Source organism: Tursiops truncatus, chromosome 18 (assembly GCF_011762595.2).
Source record: "Tursiops truncatus isolate mTurTru1 chromosome 18, mTurTru1.mat.Y, whole genome shotgun sequence".
In the NCBI taxonomy this organism is placed as follows: domain Eukaryota; kingdom Metazoa; phylum Chordata; class Mammalia; order Artiodactyla; family Delphinidae; genus Tursiops; species Tursiops truncatus.
The window spans coordinates 32,211,932-32,230,133 of NC_047051.1; the positions used below are offsets into that span (position 1 = coordinate 32,211,932).

An 18,202-nucleotide genomic window follows, 5' to 3' on the forward strand; every position below is an offset into this window, starting at 1 on the left:
GACTTTCCAGGAAATTCAGCTTCTACTTTCATGAGTCACTAGATATTTATTTATGTAATTCTAATTTAAGAAAACAAGAGTTTTTGTAAATCATTAAACTTCAGACAAAATGCAGTACAAAGTGCTCTTTTTTTATAGTCATAAAAAATGCTATAGTAATGGAAGTCTGAAAAATATAGTTTTTTATCAAACTGATATTTTGGGACTCAAAACTGTATTACATAGGGAAAATTTCTTCATTTTGAACATGTTTGAGCAGTGGCAGTATTGAGATTTTTGAGATAGAAAAACAATGTGTAAAATGACAGGGGAGAAAAGCAAGATCCTCCATGACACTGCCTGATGGCCACTATTTTCCAAATAATACCTACGTTAATTTGACCATAATTAAACGTCATTTATAACGAAATAAACACATTAAAAAGGTACTGCAAAGAAACTCAGTGCAGTTGTAGCTTCCATTCAATTTGGTATAAATGTTTCTTGTACTTACGGATATTTTAGGATAATAGAAGCAAAATTGTAGAAGTGCCCACCAATACAAGATAAAAAAATTAAAGGAATGTATGTGAAAGCCCTCTGAAAACTGTAAATGTGACATAAAAATGTGTGTTTCACCAAAAATGTGTTAGCTTTCAAAAGCTCAAAGAAATCACTCTTGATGTTTACTTATTTTAAGTAAATCAGTGGAGAAAAGAAGATGAAGTACATAAATTGCCTCTGCTCTAACCCACCCCTTCCAATCTATCTCTATTTCTAAAACCCTCATCTAAGCCATCTCCAGCCTTCTTCTCCCGGGACACCTTCACTTTTTAGCTATTTTTAAACAATTTAAATACATGCTAAACTCAAGACAAAATTCCTCAGTTGACTGTTCCAATTTACTCTGTCACAAAACAGGAAGTAAACACAACTTTTGTCTCCACCTTATCTTTCTGTACCCTAAATCATATTTTTGAGTGCATCTTCTATTCTAGAAAAAAGTAATCTGATTCTGTTCAAGGATGGGCAGTTTATTGAAGTGATTCAAAGAATGGAATTTGCTGTCACATATCTGGGTTCAATTCCTAGCTCTGCCATTTATCAGCTTTATGATTTGGGGCAAGGATTACTTAACCTTTTTAAGCCTCTGAATGAGACAATGCAAATAATGTACTCAACAATGTCTAACACGTAGTAAGTGGTCAAATACTGGCTGCTTCATTCTTTATGGAATCTTATTTTTTGAAATAGATTCTCACTCCCCTCACCCTTTATGTCTGGGGCAATCTATTCTCTCTGTTTCTACCATTTAGCAATTAGCATCTTGTAGACAGAAGTCCTGAGTTTGAATCCTGGCTCTGCCACTCAGTAGTTATAATTATCTGCAAAAGAACCCTTTCCAATAATAAACATAGCACACTGAGAATGAAAATCTAAACTATTTGCTTACATAAAAACATGCTTAAGCTTGTAAAAACCAAAAGTTCCAGATTAGGGACAGATCCCAGACCAATCATCTCTGTGTCACTTAAATTGTTAACCATCAGTCTTGTCAAACCAAACCTTAAATACCTTCCACTATCAATTCCTCAATTAATTGATTCTTAATCATTACTATTTCTTTGAACTGTTGCTATGTATTAGGCTGTGCTGAGAATCTTCCATGCATTATCTGACACAAATTTTTACAACAAACCAAGGCAGGAATGATTAGAATCACATTTTATGGATGACAAAACTGAGGCACAAGGAGCAAGTAACTTGCTCAAGGTTACACAACTAATAAGAGGCAGATGGTACTCTTGACCTCTATTCTCTACAGCCACAGTTAGTGTCACAACATTCACCTGACCAATGAACTGTAGATTCAATGTTCAATTTTTGTGTTTAAATGCTTATATGTCCTGTGTTGTTCATGCAGCTCATGTTACATACACATTCTCCTTAGAGTTAAAACTACATAGAGTCAGATTCAGCACTTATTTTCAACTATTTAGAAGTCATGGAACTTGATTCAATAACACACAACCTGTAAGCACTAAATAAATGTTCACTGATAATGAAGAAAATGTGCACGGCCAGGACAGAGTCAAGGTAGCATCACACGCACGCTAGAAATAATTTGCAATAAAATTATAAAATATTAAAACTTAATGAGTACAATCTCAATTAGGAAATTGAAAATCTGCTCATTAAACTGGCAGATGATACTTAGTTGGGCAGGGGTTAAACACTTTCGAAGAAAGAAATACAATTTAAAATGACCTTGATAGATTAGAGAAATAGTTCATCAAAAACAGATAAAGTTCAATTAAGAGAAGAACAAAATGGCATACTTAAGAACCAAAAGCATACCACACAGATAAAAATGGGAATGAGTAGCTAGGCAAATTGATGGGGGGGGGGGGAACCCAAGCCACAAATGAAACAACCTGATTATCTGTTGGCAATATGGGCTATTCTTCTCTCTACCTATCAGTGTCTTACAACTCTGGCTGCACTTTGGAATCACAAGGAAAGTTTTAAAAAATATTGTTCATCATGGACCAATTAAATCAGAATCCGTGGAAATAAGGTTCTATATTGGTGTTATTTAAAAACTCTCTAGGTGTATTTAATGTGGCCAAGGTTCAAAATGACTGGAAATTATAACCAATCATATCCTTTATATCCATATGAAGAGCCTTATGAAAATAATAACATAGCTGTTATGTGTGATTAGATAGTGAGATATATGTTCACAAATAGAAACTATTTAATAAAAAAAATCTAATATTAATCAATCATGATTCCAAATACTCAAGAAACATGATGATAGAAGATCTGTGGTTCTCCAAGTGTAGTTCCTGGATGAGCAGCCTCTGGGAATTTATGAGAAATGCAAATTCTCATGCCCACCACAAACCTCCTGAATCCGTAACTCTGGGGTAGACCTAGCAACCTGTGTTTGGTTAAGCCTCTCAAGGGATTCTGATAGATGCTAAAGTTGAGAACCAAAGCTGTAAGCTAAGGAGTCAACTTTCTTGTTTTCTTACAGTGTCTGTTTTCTCTTATAATTACAATTAGGATTGTTATATGCTTTCTTTTGAAAGCCATCCCAAATTCTTCCTAGAAGTAAGTAAGGTATATAAATTATAAATTTTTAAAAACTCACATTTTAGCCAAGTGCTCATAATGTATAATGCCTTCATTACTGAAATACCTTTTATTAAAAGGATTCATGTGATAAATTCAGTGGAAAAAAAAATCTGTTAATATTGCTGCCAAAATTGTCCCGAAGCAGTTTGTTGGTTGGCTCAGTTTCTTTACCTTTCAACTGGCTCTGCTGGCATCAAGTAGACTGTTTAGTCACAAGCATCTATACAGATCTATTAGCTGCTGCCTAATGACCCAAAACCCCCAGGGAAGGAGGTGTGAGTTCACCTGAGATTTTAGCTTTCCCTTTACCACTTATGTGCCACTGGGATTTAGGTCTGTCTCTGATTTCCATCCCTCTATCTCTACCTCATTATTCCAATAAATCAAGAGATGGTTATATGTATTGTTATTAACAACCAAAATGTAAAAAAAAAACCTACTCCTGGACTAGCAGCATTGAAAAATCATCACAAATAAACAGTAATAATAACTCTTCCTAGCTGAGAAATAAGACAGAAGAGATAACAACATTAAAATGTATGGTTTTTCCTTAATGGATGACATATTTTGAAAAGAAATACTGAGAAAGTTTCTTTCCTCCTCCTCTGTTCTGATCTCCCTGCCCCTCACATTTTGTCAGTTATAATAAAAGACAAAAAGATATAATTTAATTGCTAATTAAAAATGCAAAACAATGAGATACTATTTTGTCTAATTGCTGAAAATTGTGAAACACATCTAGTGCTGTTGAAGGTTTGAGGAATGGACACAGTCACTGGATGCTGGTAGGAGTATAAATTAGTATAATCTCTTCACCATTCCCACATCAGTGTGGCAATATGAATAACAAAGCCTTAAAATTGTTCATATCTGTTAACTTGTCCTGAATAAATAGTGCTGTTTATTAAACAGTAAAAATTTTTAAACCATGTAAAGGTAAAACCCTAAAGAAGCTGGCTAAAAATCTAGGGCCCATCCTTACTATGGGATAGTCTAATACCACATTTTATAGAGAAGGAAGCATGGTAAGTAATGAACTTAAGAACACATACTTAGTAAACTACATATCATTTTCCCCCTTCCATAAATTAGAATCAACATTTAAAAACTAAGAGTATGGTTCAACTGCTATGGAAAACAGTATGGTGGTTTCTCAAAAAATTAAAAATAGAACTGCCATATGATCCAGCAATCCCATTTCTGGGTATATATCCAAAAGAATCGAAAGCAGGATCTTGAAGAGATATTTGCACTCTTGTGTTCATCGAAGCGCTATTCACAATAGCCAAGAAGTGGAAGCAACCCAAAGGTTCATCAACAGATAAATGGATAAACAAAATGTTGTACATATATACTATGGAATATTATTCAGCCTTAAAAAGGAAGGAAATCCTGACGCATGCTACAACATGGATGAACCTTAAGGACATTATGCTAAGTGAAATAAGCCAGTCGCAAAAAGACAGATGCTGTATGATTCCACTTATATGAGTACCTATAGTAATTAAGTTCATAAAAACAGAAAAGTAGAATGGTGGTTGCCAGGGGCTGAGGGAAGGTGGAAATGGAGAGTCGTTGTTTAATGAGTTATAGAGCTTGAGTTTTGCAAGATGAAAATGTTCTGGAGATCTGTTTGTGCAACAATGTGAATATACTTAACACTATACTGACCTATACACTTAGAAATTATTAAGACAGTAAATTTTATGTGTTTTTTTAACCACAATTTTAAAAAAAATTAATAAAAAAAATAAATAAAAACTAAGACTAGCTTCTACTTCATATTTATTCTGTATCAGTTTAAAACTACCTTAATTAATATGTTGATATTTGACCTTGGAAGATATGATACATTTTTTTGTGACATATAAATGACAGTGATCTTCTAGGAGAAATGTATGCATTCATTCACTTAATCTGGATCTAACTCATCAATAGTAGAATCATGTGCATTGAACTGAATTTTTTCTTTGGTAATAGACTATGTATTCAAAAATAGTTTTTAAAAAAAGCTACTCAAATTTTATCATAAAATTAAATCTAAATGCATCACAAGTTTGTTACTTTGAGAGTTCACCTCTGATACACGTTTGTGAGTTACAAGTTGAGGACAAGGTTTTATGGCAATAGTTTACCATATTCAATATTTCCTGATTAATAGTAAATATTAGGGCATAATGGAATTTATATCAAGATTAGCATTGGAAGGCCCAACTTCAAGACCCAGTTATGCCATCATGTGTTTATTCTTTCTTCCATGTATTCACATATTCACTCATGTATTCACTCATTCACTCATTTATTCATTCATTCATTTTACAAATGGTTTTCTGAAGTTTTACCATGACATAGCTTTTCTAGAATAATGTTCTTGTAGTGTCCCCAGTTCAGTCAGAAAAGCTAGAGGGGCCCTGAATTGCTCTCACATGACAACAAGGAGGAAAAGACAATGGACAGGTACACCAAAGGGAATTTAACAGAACAGGGTAAATAGGCAGCAGAGTCTACAACATGCTTGCTCTTTTAACATATATTGACCAGACCTGTCATTCTAAGGTCTCTCACTAGAACATCTGAGTGATACAGAATATTATATTACTAAAAAGTAACACAGTCTTTCCTTTAATGGGCAGTTTGACATAAGTGTTACGATGGAGTTCTAAGTTGTACCAAAATCTATTTATTCTCAATATGAAAAACACCTACAAGCCAATAGAAAAATATGCAAAAGACTTGAATAGGCACTTCACATAATAAGATATTCAAAAAGACAAAAGAACATGGAATGGTATTCAAGTTACTCATGAGGGAAAGGCAAATCAAAACCACAATGAGCTATCCTACCAGAATTGCTGAAATGAAAACTCTCATACACTGCTGATGGAAATATAAACTGGTACAATCGTTTTAGAAAACTGTTGGTCAGCATCTACTAAAGCTGAAGATATGCTTATCCACTGAAACAGCAATTACACATCTAGGTATATTTCCTTTTTTTTTTTTTTGGAGTATAATTGCTTTACAATGTGGTGTTAGTTTCTGCTGTACAGTGAAGTGAATCAGCCATATGTATACATATATCCCCTCCCTCGTGGACATCCCCCACCCCACACACACACATCCCACCCATGCAGGTCATCACAGAGCACCGAGCTTAGCTCCCGGTGCTATACCACAGGTTCCCACTAGCTATCTATTTTACACATGGTAGTGTATTTATGTCAAACCTATTCTCCCAGTTCATCCCACCCTCCCGTTCCCCCCTGTGTCCACATGTCCATTCTCTAGTTCTGTGTTTCTATTCCTGCCATACAAATACGTTCATCTGTACCATTTTTCTAGATTCTACATGTATGTGTTAATATACAATATTTGTTTTCCTCTTTCTGACTTACTTCACTCTGTATGACAGACTCTAGGCCCATCCACATCTCTACAAATGACCCAATTCCATTTCTTTTTATGGCTGAATAAATTGCATTATATATATGTACCACATCTTCTTTATCCATTCATCTGTCGATGGACATTTAAGTTGTTTCCACGTCCTGGCTATTGTAAATAGTACTGCAATGAACATTGGGGTACATGTGTTTTTTTGAATTATGGCTTTCTCAGGGTATATGCCCAGTAGTGGGATTGCTGGGTCATATGGTAGTTCTATTTGTAGTTTTTTAAGGAGCCTCCATACTCTTCTCCATAGTGACTGTACCAATTCACATTCCCACCAACAGTGCAAGAGGATTCCCTTTTCTCCACACCCTCTCCAGCATTTATTGTTTGTAGGGCACAAAAACAGAAACATAGATCAATGGTACAGGATAGAAAGCCCAGAGACAAACTCATGCCCCTATGGTCAACTAATCTATGACAAAGGAGGCAAGAATATAAAATGGAGAAAAGACAGCCTCTTCAATAAATGGTGCTGGGAAAACTGGACAACTACACGTAAAAGAATGAAATTAGAACACTCCTTAACACCATACAAAAAAATAAACTCAAAATGGATTAAATACCTAAACGTAAGACCAGACACTATAAAACTCTTAGAGGAAAACATAAGAAAAACACTCTGACATAAATCACAGCAAGATCTTTTATGACACACCTCCTAGAGTAATGAAAATAAAAACAAAAATAGGCAAATGGGACCTAATGAAACTTAAAAGCTTTTGCACAGAAAAGGAAACCATAAATAAGACAAAAAGACAACCCACAGAATGGGAGAAAATATTTGCAAATGAAGCAACAGACAAAGGATTAATTTCCAAAATATACAAACAGCTCATGCAGATCAATAGGTATATTTCTGACAGAGCCAGAAGACATGTATAAGAATGTTCTTAGCAGCACTATTTGTAATAGCCCAAATCTAGAAACAATATAAATATCCACGAACAAAAGAAAAAAAATTCACATATTCAGAGTGGAATGCTAAATAACCATTAGAACAAACAAATTACAACCTCACACAACAACATGGAACAAAGCGTAAGGTTGTATTTATAAAAAGGACAAAGTAAGTCTAGTTACTGCTATCACAGTCAGGATATGTGTGGGATGCGAGGTTATGAAAGGGAGAATCTGGAAGGGGCTCTGTGTTTCTAATAATGTTTCTTGATCTGGGTATTGGTTACATAGGTAAGCTTACTTTATGAGCATTCATCAAGCCAGGTACTCAGGAAGTGTGTACTTTTCTATATGTTATTCTTCTATATACAGTATACATTTAAAATGCAGTAAGAAGTATAAGATAAGAAATGTTTAAACAAAACTAAATAATACTTCCCAGTGCAGTGAAATGCATAGTGCCAAGTACTTTACTGAAACAAGGAGAGGGCTTTGCTGAGGCAACAATTTGTACATTTATAAGTCTTTTATTCCTGACTTTGAAATACTAATAAGAACAGATACTACACTTGATCTTAGGCAAAAGGCTGAGAAGCGATAACGGAATCACTTTACTGTACACCTGAAACTAACACAACATTTTAAATTAACTATACTCCCATATAAAATAAAAATTAAATTAAAAATTTTTTCAAATAATAAAGAATAATTTTACTTAAAAAAAAGAAAGTAGAAATAGTATTCGGTATTTCTTGAAAGAGGACAGTGAAGGGTTAAAGAAGATCTTAGTGTAAAACTATAAAGACATTCTAGGTAGGACTACAGATCTGTTTAGAAGAGGAACACGTGACTAACCCTATAGGTCTACAACATGGAAACAAATAAATCACACTTTTCAAAACAGATAGGCCTGGACCCAGGGGCAGAGAAACTACCACAAAGAGAGCATACCAGCAAGACATGAAAACTCATCACAAACTAATAATTAAAAACATTACTCTCAAAACCTTCCCTTTTCCTGGCTTTAAAACAAACAAATATGTAGAAGACACAGAGTTAATTTCTAGGAAACATTACAAGTTACTATGACATAGTACCTAGGGTTACTGACTCTGCCTACTTAGTTCCATTACTGAATATATTTATCTCTCACCCTGAGCAGATCATGTCTTTTTATATTTAGGTGAGGAAAGGGAATGGGGATCAGTGAATGAAGAGAAAGGAGGTTAATAGAATGGAGAGTAATAGGCCTTGTCCAGTTTCCAGCAAATGAGTAGCAAACAGACAGAGCAGTGTTCAGGAAGTGATGAAAACCTTGAGACTTATTAGAGAGGATACTGCTGCCAACGGCTGCAAGTGTAGCACGGATCCCAGGGGCTCTCTTGGGCGGTGCTTCTCTCTGCCTGGGAGACTGTACTAGTTACCCTTTCACGCCCTATGCCCTTCATTTATTTCTGTCTGCACGTTCAAAAATAGAGCCTCATCATCATTATTTGAGAAGTTGCCTCATGACAGGTCACAATGAATTTTAAAAGATACTTTTCTCTTTTTTTCTCCTCCTTTGGGACATGGGGAAGACTAAGACAAAGGGATGAAGTTATACTTTTCACCCAATGATAAAATATAGTTTGGATTAAATAAAACCCTGCTCATGGTTTAACAAACATCAGCTTAAGAATCCCTTAGCCTAACTATATTAACAAGAATAAGAAATAAAAGGACTAATAATAAAAGTTTCTTGGTTGTGTCTTATACTTGTAACCTTAAAATTCTATGGATTTGGAGTTATTAGCTTGTCAGAATCAAAGTACAAGGTGTTATTAACATTTTTAATGCTTAATCTAAACAGTGTTTTTTGGTTCATCTTTCAATATGGGTATGAGAATTTTGTTTTCATTTGCATATTAGCACTTTTTTGCTGCATACATGCTTTAATGGGAAAAGTATGAACATATAATTTAACGGCCTAATCATATTTCAAAATAAAAAGAATTGCCAGAATCTTTTAACCTTGAGGCTACGATAATGCACTGGGTGAGGGTAAATGAAGTCGATATATGAGGTAAACGGTGATGCGCTAACACTTTCTTTAGCATACTTCAATGTTCCTTTATTTCATTATTCCTCTAGAAATCGGGATTAGGCAGCTCCTCTAATTAACCCAAAGATGTTTGACTAATAGAAGGAGATTGCGAGCATAATTAGTTAAATGATAATGTACATAGCATTTAATGATCATTGTCATTTATTCTAATATCAGAGCTAATAAATGGTGAAACTGTTTAAGCCAAATGCTATCATATCACAATAACGTACATCATGGTTAACACTAATAATTTCTAATTTATTTGGGAATCAATGGGACATGCAGCTTTCCTAATGCATGTGAATGCTTTCTTAAATAAATTTATAGACCCTCATAAAGTAGAAAAATATTTACCTCCTTACCTAGACTACATAACAAGTAGTCATACCACCATTCCCCTCCAAAGCACAAATAGTTCTTCTAGCTACATTAGCTACATCCTTGGCTTTCATGAGGCCAGTGTAATGTATTAAGACACTAATTTACAAACACTCACTCAATAACTGTAACTAATATGAATTCCAAATGCAAATCTCATCCCATTCTCTTGTTTCCTAAGGAGTCAGTGAATACAGATTAGCCATCAAGTTCTTATGCAGCACCGGAAGGCTACTTTTGCTCTAAAAGGCAAAAAAAAAAAAAAAAAAAAAAGAAAAAAAATAGAGTGGTGCTTGATTTTCTCTATTATGCATTTCCGTCATTTTCTCTCACATTAAGAATTACAAAGGACAAATATATTCAGATACGTGCTGCAAAATCACTGGCCAATGCTATCTACAGGACACAAAAAAAGTGGGAAGACTGTATGATTTATATGGAGAAGCACAGTCATTATCCTGAGCTAGAGGTACCACCGTAACTCACTCTTATCACCCATATCATCACTCTTTAAGAATGCATAGTGAAGAGCACTTTAGTCTCTGGATCACATAAAAATGAAAAGCTGAAAGCTAGAACAGAGAGAAGTCTCCTTTATACACAGTTATTAGAAGAGAGAAAGTGAAAAAGAAAAATGAAAAATAAAAGTAAAATCTGTGTATTTTAGTAAAGAAGGAGATAAACAACTTACGAGAGATTTTAGCTTCTGGTTATTCTCAATAGGGATAAACTGAGTCATTAGGTGTTTCGCCATCCTGATTGCCCACCTGCTGCCCATTTAGATGTTTCATACTTCTAACTTTAACTTTCTTTAAAGTTAATGGTTACTTTATGAAGAAATCCAAAAGGCTGCCAATGAAACACAGCAGTCCACTGTCCCTGACTCTCTTCCTAATTGATGCTTCTCCTGCTATCTCTTGATTCATCAATTATAGACATTACTTATTGATTTTCTATTGTGATAGATTGAAGCTTAATATCCTCACAGCTTGGGTCTCTCCATAGGGCTGCTCACAACATAGCTTCTCCCAGAACCAAGAAACGGGGAGACACAGCACCCAAGACGAAAGTCACAGTATCTTTTGTAACCTAATCTCAGACGTGACATACTATCATTTCTACCCCATTCCGCTGGTTATACAGACTAATGCTGGAAAATGTTTGGGGGGTGGGTTACATGAGAAAGAACAACAGGAGGCAGCAATCACCGAGGGCCATCTTGGAATCTGCCTACCACAGTGCTTTTACTATTATGACTGTAAAATAGCATACAAGGCCATGCCAAATTCCAGTAGTGTACCATGATTATACAGTTGACCCCTGTACAGCACGGGGATAGGGGCCCCGACCCTCCACGCATTTGAAACTCTGCATAGGATTTATAGTCAGCCCTCCATACACGAGGTTCCTCCCAACTGTGGTTCCACATTCATGGACTCAACCAACAGTAGATCGTGTAGTATTATAATGTTTACTACTGAAAAAAAAAATGTGCATATAAGTGAACCCATATAGTTAAAACTCATGTTGTTCAAGGGTCAACTGTACATCACTTTTTTCTAGAATTAACAATTGCTTCTTATTTTCCTAGTGCCTATCACTCTTTCCATACTTGTCCCCAAAGCTTTATAATACAATTATACAATTGTACACAGTCGTATACAGTTATACAAATATAATAAAAATTGTACAGTCAGATATATCAGATTATCTGTAAATTCTACATTTTCCCCCTTATCTTCCCTAGAACTCTGTATGTTTATGCTTTTCAAAATACTGTACTGTTTTTTTCTGCTACTATATTTTTCATATCCAAAAGATTTTTGTTTCTAATCCTTTTATACATATATATATATATCTTATATATATGACATATATCATCCTATTCTTTTCATCATTGAAATATTTGACATCTTTGCAATTATTATGGTGTTATTCTCTGTTTACTAAGAGTTCCTCTGGTTTGTTTCCCTTCTTTTTTCATGTTGAATGTTTTCATCAAATGTCAGCTGATGAGTCCTTGGGCCAAATTAATATTTCAGAGAAAATAATTTGTGTGAGTAGGCTTGTTAACTAGTGGGCTTCTCTGTGGAATGCTCTTGCAGTAAGTTAGCATTTTTTGAGGGAAGGGGGCCCATAATGCCAGTATCTGAAGGCCTTTTCTCTAGACTGTTCATTATCTCCAGAAAAATCTTCTGTCATCTGCTTGGAGTATAAGCTTGGCTTCCACTGAGTGGTGGCTGGGGCCAGAAGAGGACTGTGCTATTCACGTCTCCTCTTTTCTCCTGGAGATCCACCTCTGTGTTCAGGTAACCCCTGTTTCCAGTGCAGCACCTCACCTCTGGCTTGCACCCCATTTATAGTTTCCAGCACAATTTTTCCAAACAACATCTGTACCTCCCACCTCCTGGAGGGGAGGAGGAAAGGAAGGGAGGGAAGTGCAGCCGGAGGGTCACAAGTCTGGACTTGGGAGCCATGCTGCCTGGATGGAGGTTGACCTGCTCCTTTGCCATCACCCCCACTTTCAGCTGGGTGTCTCATTCCTCTTGTCAGTGGTTCCTGGCACCCGTGACTCCTGAGCCCTTATGTGATGCTGTGAGGAGCACATCAGTCTGTTTCTCATTGGGATCCCCCACTGTTGGGGATTGAACAGTGTCACCCAAAATTTATGTTGAAGTCCTAACACCTGGTACCTGTGAAAGTGACCTTATTTGGAAATAGGGCTTTTGCAGATGTAATCAAGCTAAGGTGGGGTCACACTAGATTAGGGTGAGCCCTAACCAAATGATTCGTGGCCATATAAGAAGGGCATGTGAAGACACAGAGACACACAGGGAGGCCATGAGAAGACGGAGTCTGAGATGAGAGTGACGCAGCCACAAGCCCAGGAACATCGAGGACTGCCGGCCACCTCCAGAAATGTGAGAGGGGGAATGGGTCCTCCCTCGGAGCCTCCAGGAAGAACCAACACTGCCAACACCTTGATTTCGGACTTCTAGCCTCTGGAATTGTGAGAGAACAATTTTCTGTTGTTTTAAGGCCCCCAGTTTGCGGTAATTTGTTTGGTAGCCTTGGAAATGAATACACCTGGATTCCAATTTCCTCTCTCCCGCAATATCTGCTTCCCTGTCTTTATATGCAGTTGTTCCAGGTTAAACATGTCTTGACTTCATAGAAGTTGACACTGGTTTTCATTACTCCTTTTCCTTGTGGCTTTGTGGTGACTCCCATGGGGAAAAGGAGGTAAAAATACCTTTATTATTTTATTTTAAAACCAAAAGTCTCTATAGACTTTTAATTTTTTGTCTTTTTCTTTTCTAAACTAATTCATACCAATTAATGCACTTTAAGTGCAGTATAGGAACTATTCATAGTAACAGAATTAATTTCAATCTCTCCAATTAGCACACCCATTCTGCATACTACTGTCACTTTGCTCAAGAATTTATAATCTTTCTATTGACACATGCATCATGGAAGGTAGGCAGAGAAGGGGAAGAATGAGGAGGAACTAACATCTATTGAATTTATTAACTATCTACTCAACTGTAGGTACTTTAGTATAGTCCCTATTTAATCTTCCAAATAGTCTATGAAGCACATAGTGTAATTTCTCTTACAGCTGAGGAAAAGGAAATCCAAAGGTTAAATAAGCTGCTAGGGTCACCCTTTTATTAAGTCAAGAAGTCAAACCAAGGCCTGTCTGCCTCTAAAGCCCAAGCCTGACTCCATGCTGTTTTCAAGTCATTCTGTTTGACCAGATCACCCAAGGCTTCTATAAGCAGGATTCAAAATCTGGCTAGTTTTATGCTTTCACAAATAGTCAGCGAGTAAGAACAGCTATTGCTATTTTTTAAGTAACTACAATACCTGACAGGCACTTGGCAAAACCTTTATTTCTGATACTGATGACAATCTTGAAAAGTGGTTTCTGTATCTGTGGCTACTCCAGACTGAACTTTAATGAGGGGCAAATAAAATAAAATATAAAAGTAAATCTAGTAGTACCTTAGAAATATTGAGTTTAGCACCAAGCGTTGTTTTTGTAGGAAAAGATCTCAGACACATGATGTAGTTGGCACATGCCTGGAGGAAAACCAGCTGCATTAGGGTCCCCACCATCCCTGCTAGAGTGCCTTCCTCATATGTAGCACGACACCCAAACAATGCTTAAACACAGTTTCAGCATCGTGTTTAGATGGCATAGATGTTCCAACAGAGTGTCCATTATTTTCCTAATTAAGTACTACGCTATTTTAAAACATGAAATACCTTATCCTCTAAAAAAAGGGATGACTCTGCTTGGCTGGTGCTCTAAAGCAGCAGTCTCCAACCTTTTTGGCACCAGGGACCAGTTTCATGGAAGAAAATTTTTCCAGGGACGGTGGGTGGGGGTGTGGTTCAGGCGGTAATGAGAGCATGGGGAGCGGCAGATGAAGCTTCGCTCGCTTGCCTGCTGCTCACCTCCTGCTGTGCCGGTTCCTAACAGTCCGCGGGCCGGTACCGGTCTGTGGCCTGAGGGTTGGGGACTCCTGCTCTAAAGCACACTCAGTTGGCCTACTGCCAAACTGACCCCTATGGTTATATCTGGAGATTAACCTTTAGAACTTTTAGGCAGTTGGAGAACAAAATGCCCTTTGTCACAGGGCCTGTGAAGCACCTGGGCTACTTTTCTTTCCCTCAGACTTTACGGACAGCCATTATTACACAAGTAATAGCCTCTTTTTTCAGCTGGGCCATTGATGCAAATATTATCTTGCATCTCCCTGAGCAGTAACCTCTCACAATCCATCTAGGAGACATGCCATCCTCCACTGCCCTTGCCTTCCTTCCTCACCCAGAGACTGTCACTTTCAGGAGGAGACCTTATATCCTAGTTCTCAGAGAAAAAAGACTTCATCACGTGAGACCTCCAAACTCCCTTACTCAATATTTGTATCCACTTCTCTCCATATATCCTTTCTTTCCATCGTCCAGGTGCTCTCCCATACCATCCCCCAGCAACCTCACCCTCAATACTGCCCCACCAAACACTCATCCCTCCCTTCTGGAGCTCCTTCCCTTCAGAATACAGACAGTAAAGCCAGAGCCACACGAAAGGCAAAGAAACACAACCCCTTCATTGAACTACAACCTGTTCTAGTTCCAGCTATTTCCCTTCTGTTTCATTCTTTCATACCCAGGCTTTTAGAAAGGACAGCCTCCACTACTCTAACCAACACTGTCTGGCTTCAGTCTCTACTATTCTACCACAACTGCTCTTCCAGAGGTGAACAGTGACACCTGTGTCCTTCAATCCAATCTGTGCCTGGGCACTCCTCCATCCTTTCCTTACCTGGCCTTTTTGAAGCCTATGGCTTTGCTGACTGCTCTTTCTCTTGGCCTCTGGGAGACTGCTCTTTCCCAGCTGCATAACCCAGTGAGCCCTGCACACACACCTTCCTGCCTGGGAGATCCAGCAAGACTAATGGCAGTCCTGGGTACAGGTGATGTCTTCCCCTCCCTGCCTCCTGAGTGAACCTCCACAGTAGCACAAGTTCACTGGACCTTAACTGTTTATCCTAAACAATTTATTTGTCACTAAAATTGTAGATCCGCCAACCATTTGATATGTTTTCCACATTTGTGATTATGTCAATGAAAGTTTAGTTTTCAAATGACAAAAAAATAACAGTAAAAGTCATTTGAGAACTAGACTCTTATTGACGTAGTCACAAATGGGGAAAACACGTCACGTATATATGCATAAAAATGTAACATGTAAAAATAGAGAAAATTTGTAAAAAACCAGTAATAAAACAATAAAATAATTATTTTTTATTCTTTGGAGAATTTGATAAAATCAACAGATCCTTTGAGCAGGAAAAAAAATATGCCCAAGCACAAAATCTAAAATGAAAGTACAGAGCTAAAGGAGCTTCTAGAGTCTATCCATTGACTCCTTATAAATTCAGACTCTGAACCTATGCTATAAGAAAAGGAGAGATTTAGAATGGGCCCCCAAATTTAAAGATAACAATTATAGTCCACTGTGTAACACAAACAGAACAAGAGACATATTAATCATAACTATTTCAGAGAAGTCAAGGACATAACTTTTCTTATAAAATAGTTCTTTATCTCCTTTCACTCAATTTAGTCTCAGCCTTCAACTTATATCTGTGAGTACTCATTAAATGAGAGGCATTTGCTATTTCTTGCATAAATGTCCTTTTAAAACAACTTGAGGTCCTCACTACTTGAGAACTTTCTAACCTGTTCATGCTTAAGAGTCTGTTTGATAATGACTAGCCAAAAGGTTGTCCTGCCCTGACTATAAATTAGAAAGGCCTTTCTGTCTACCCACAGGGCATCCTTACCCAGGCAGGAGCCCTGCTGAGTTTGTTCTTCCTTTTGCTTGACTACATAGTAAATAGCAGAGACTGATGTTTGAATAAAATGTGAAATCACCCAAATTGTTTTATATTCTTGGGCTAGAAAAGTCTCCTTAAAAAATGTTTAAGTCTTTTGACACTTACAGGTAGTACTTAATTCTGCTTGAAAGCCCAAGTGTAAGGGTGTCAAAAACAATTAGTATTTTAATAGTTCCCTTCCTTAGGCAGGCACAAATTCATCAGAAAGAGAACAAAAAAGATTCTCAAGAAATTAAGCCAATGACATTTAGCAAAATCATATAATTTGACTATATTATTCTTTATGCTCTTTCTACTTTAAAGTAGGATACAGTTAAAAAAAATGGAAATAGTAGTTGTCACCATTTACTACTTTGATAGATAAGGTTTTCTAGACAAAGACTGGTTTGGTGTCGTCCTCACTGTTTTCAGAAAAGCCTTATGGTAGTTGGCGCTCAATAGACACCACTGAAAAGCTTACAAATTTCATAATTCTGCCTCAAGACAAATTCTTGCTGTTTCGGAAAAAGGTAGGTCAAGAAATAAGGGGACCCAAGGCTGAGTGAAGCAGGGAGGGGGGATGGTTGTGTGTGAAGTCTTAATATATCAACAACAAAGCCTGTCTTGTGCGCCCCCCCCTTAGTGTTATTTTGTGGGAAATAATGCCAATTCAAAGATATCTACCTAGCTTCACATTTAATTCTGACTTCCAGTCTTGGAGTGGCAAAGCAGCTGTGCCTGGAGGCAATACAATCTTATTTCTATAAAAATCTCTCAAAGCTCCATACATAAGTGGAAGAGTCAAAATAGATAATCAAATCCAAATTAAGGCTATTAAGAATTGATTTGGTGTAAAGATAATATAGCAAGATTTTGTTTAGGTTATGGATGCTCACTGAAAATGTGTAATCCTTGTTTGCCTAAAATTTTGATTATGTTTTATCTTATTTTGTCACAGTTAAATAGTTTTATCATTAGGGATTTTAATTGCATATAGTTTATAGAATTCTTTCTGATTACTCTATATCCAGTTAATTAAAAAAAAAAAATCCCACTGTACCACTTAATGAAAAGAGAACCATCTAATGAGATGCAATCAAACTGCAGGCAGATGCACCATAAGGTGTGGCCGAACAATTCATATTTGTGAAAGCTTTGTCACAAACATTTTACAGAGTCTACAAGGGAAAAGAAGTCCCTGAAGAGAGTAGAAATCACTGTACCCTGAAAAACACTAGTCACTCAGTGGTAATACCACTCAGTTTTATAAAGAAAAAAAGAAAGAAACAACCAAAGAAAAAGAAATGGGAGTCATACCAAGTCATTTCAAGGACTTGGAGCATACCAAGTCCTTGAAAGTCTTCTTTCAACCTTCATAATGTGGGCTCCACTATTATGCAATCCTTCCCATCTTCATCCTTTTTCTGTCTCTCACTCACTCTGTTACTCACCTGTATCCATTCCTAAGGCTCAGTCCTTGACTTGCATTCTCTAGCTTTGAAGACTTCCTGCAGGTAACTCATCTGCTTATGCAGTGTTAGCAAGTCTTTGTGAGGGTATCAACACAGAGCTCTAGACTTGGCTTCTCCCCTCGCACCTTGATCAGCTCTCTAACTCTCCCCATTCCTTGCAGCCAAACCATGTCGGCTCAAAGCGGCTACAAAGTCCTTTCGATTCTTTCTTCTCTCTAACATTTGTCACTTTGATTCCATACAAACTGCTCAGACCTGTCATTTTCCTGCTCAAAAACCTCAGTAGTCCAAGTTCTTGGTCTGGCATCAGACTCTCAATATACTTATTCCCTATCTGGTCCTTTATTTTTAACCAGTCCAGGTGATTCACTAACACTGATTTCCCAACACCCAAATATGGTATG

The 18,202-nt window shown here is 37.0% G+C and overlaps 1 protein-coding gene and 1 non-coding gene across 2 annotated transcripts in view; both read right to left on the reverse strand.

The window, feature by feature from the left end:
* DIAPH3 (diaphanous related formin 3) overlaps positions 1-18,202 on the reverse strand; it is a 539,529-nt gene that overhangs the window by 90,195 nt on the left and 431,132 nt on the right. The gene's annotated exons all lie outside the window — the stretch shown is intronic.
* On the reverse strand, positions 7,887-8,069 carry LOC117308919 (U2 spliceosomal RNA). The gene has a single exon (XR_004523168.1). It is a non-coding gene; the product is annotated as a U2 spliceosomal RNA (small nuclear RNA).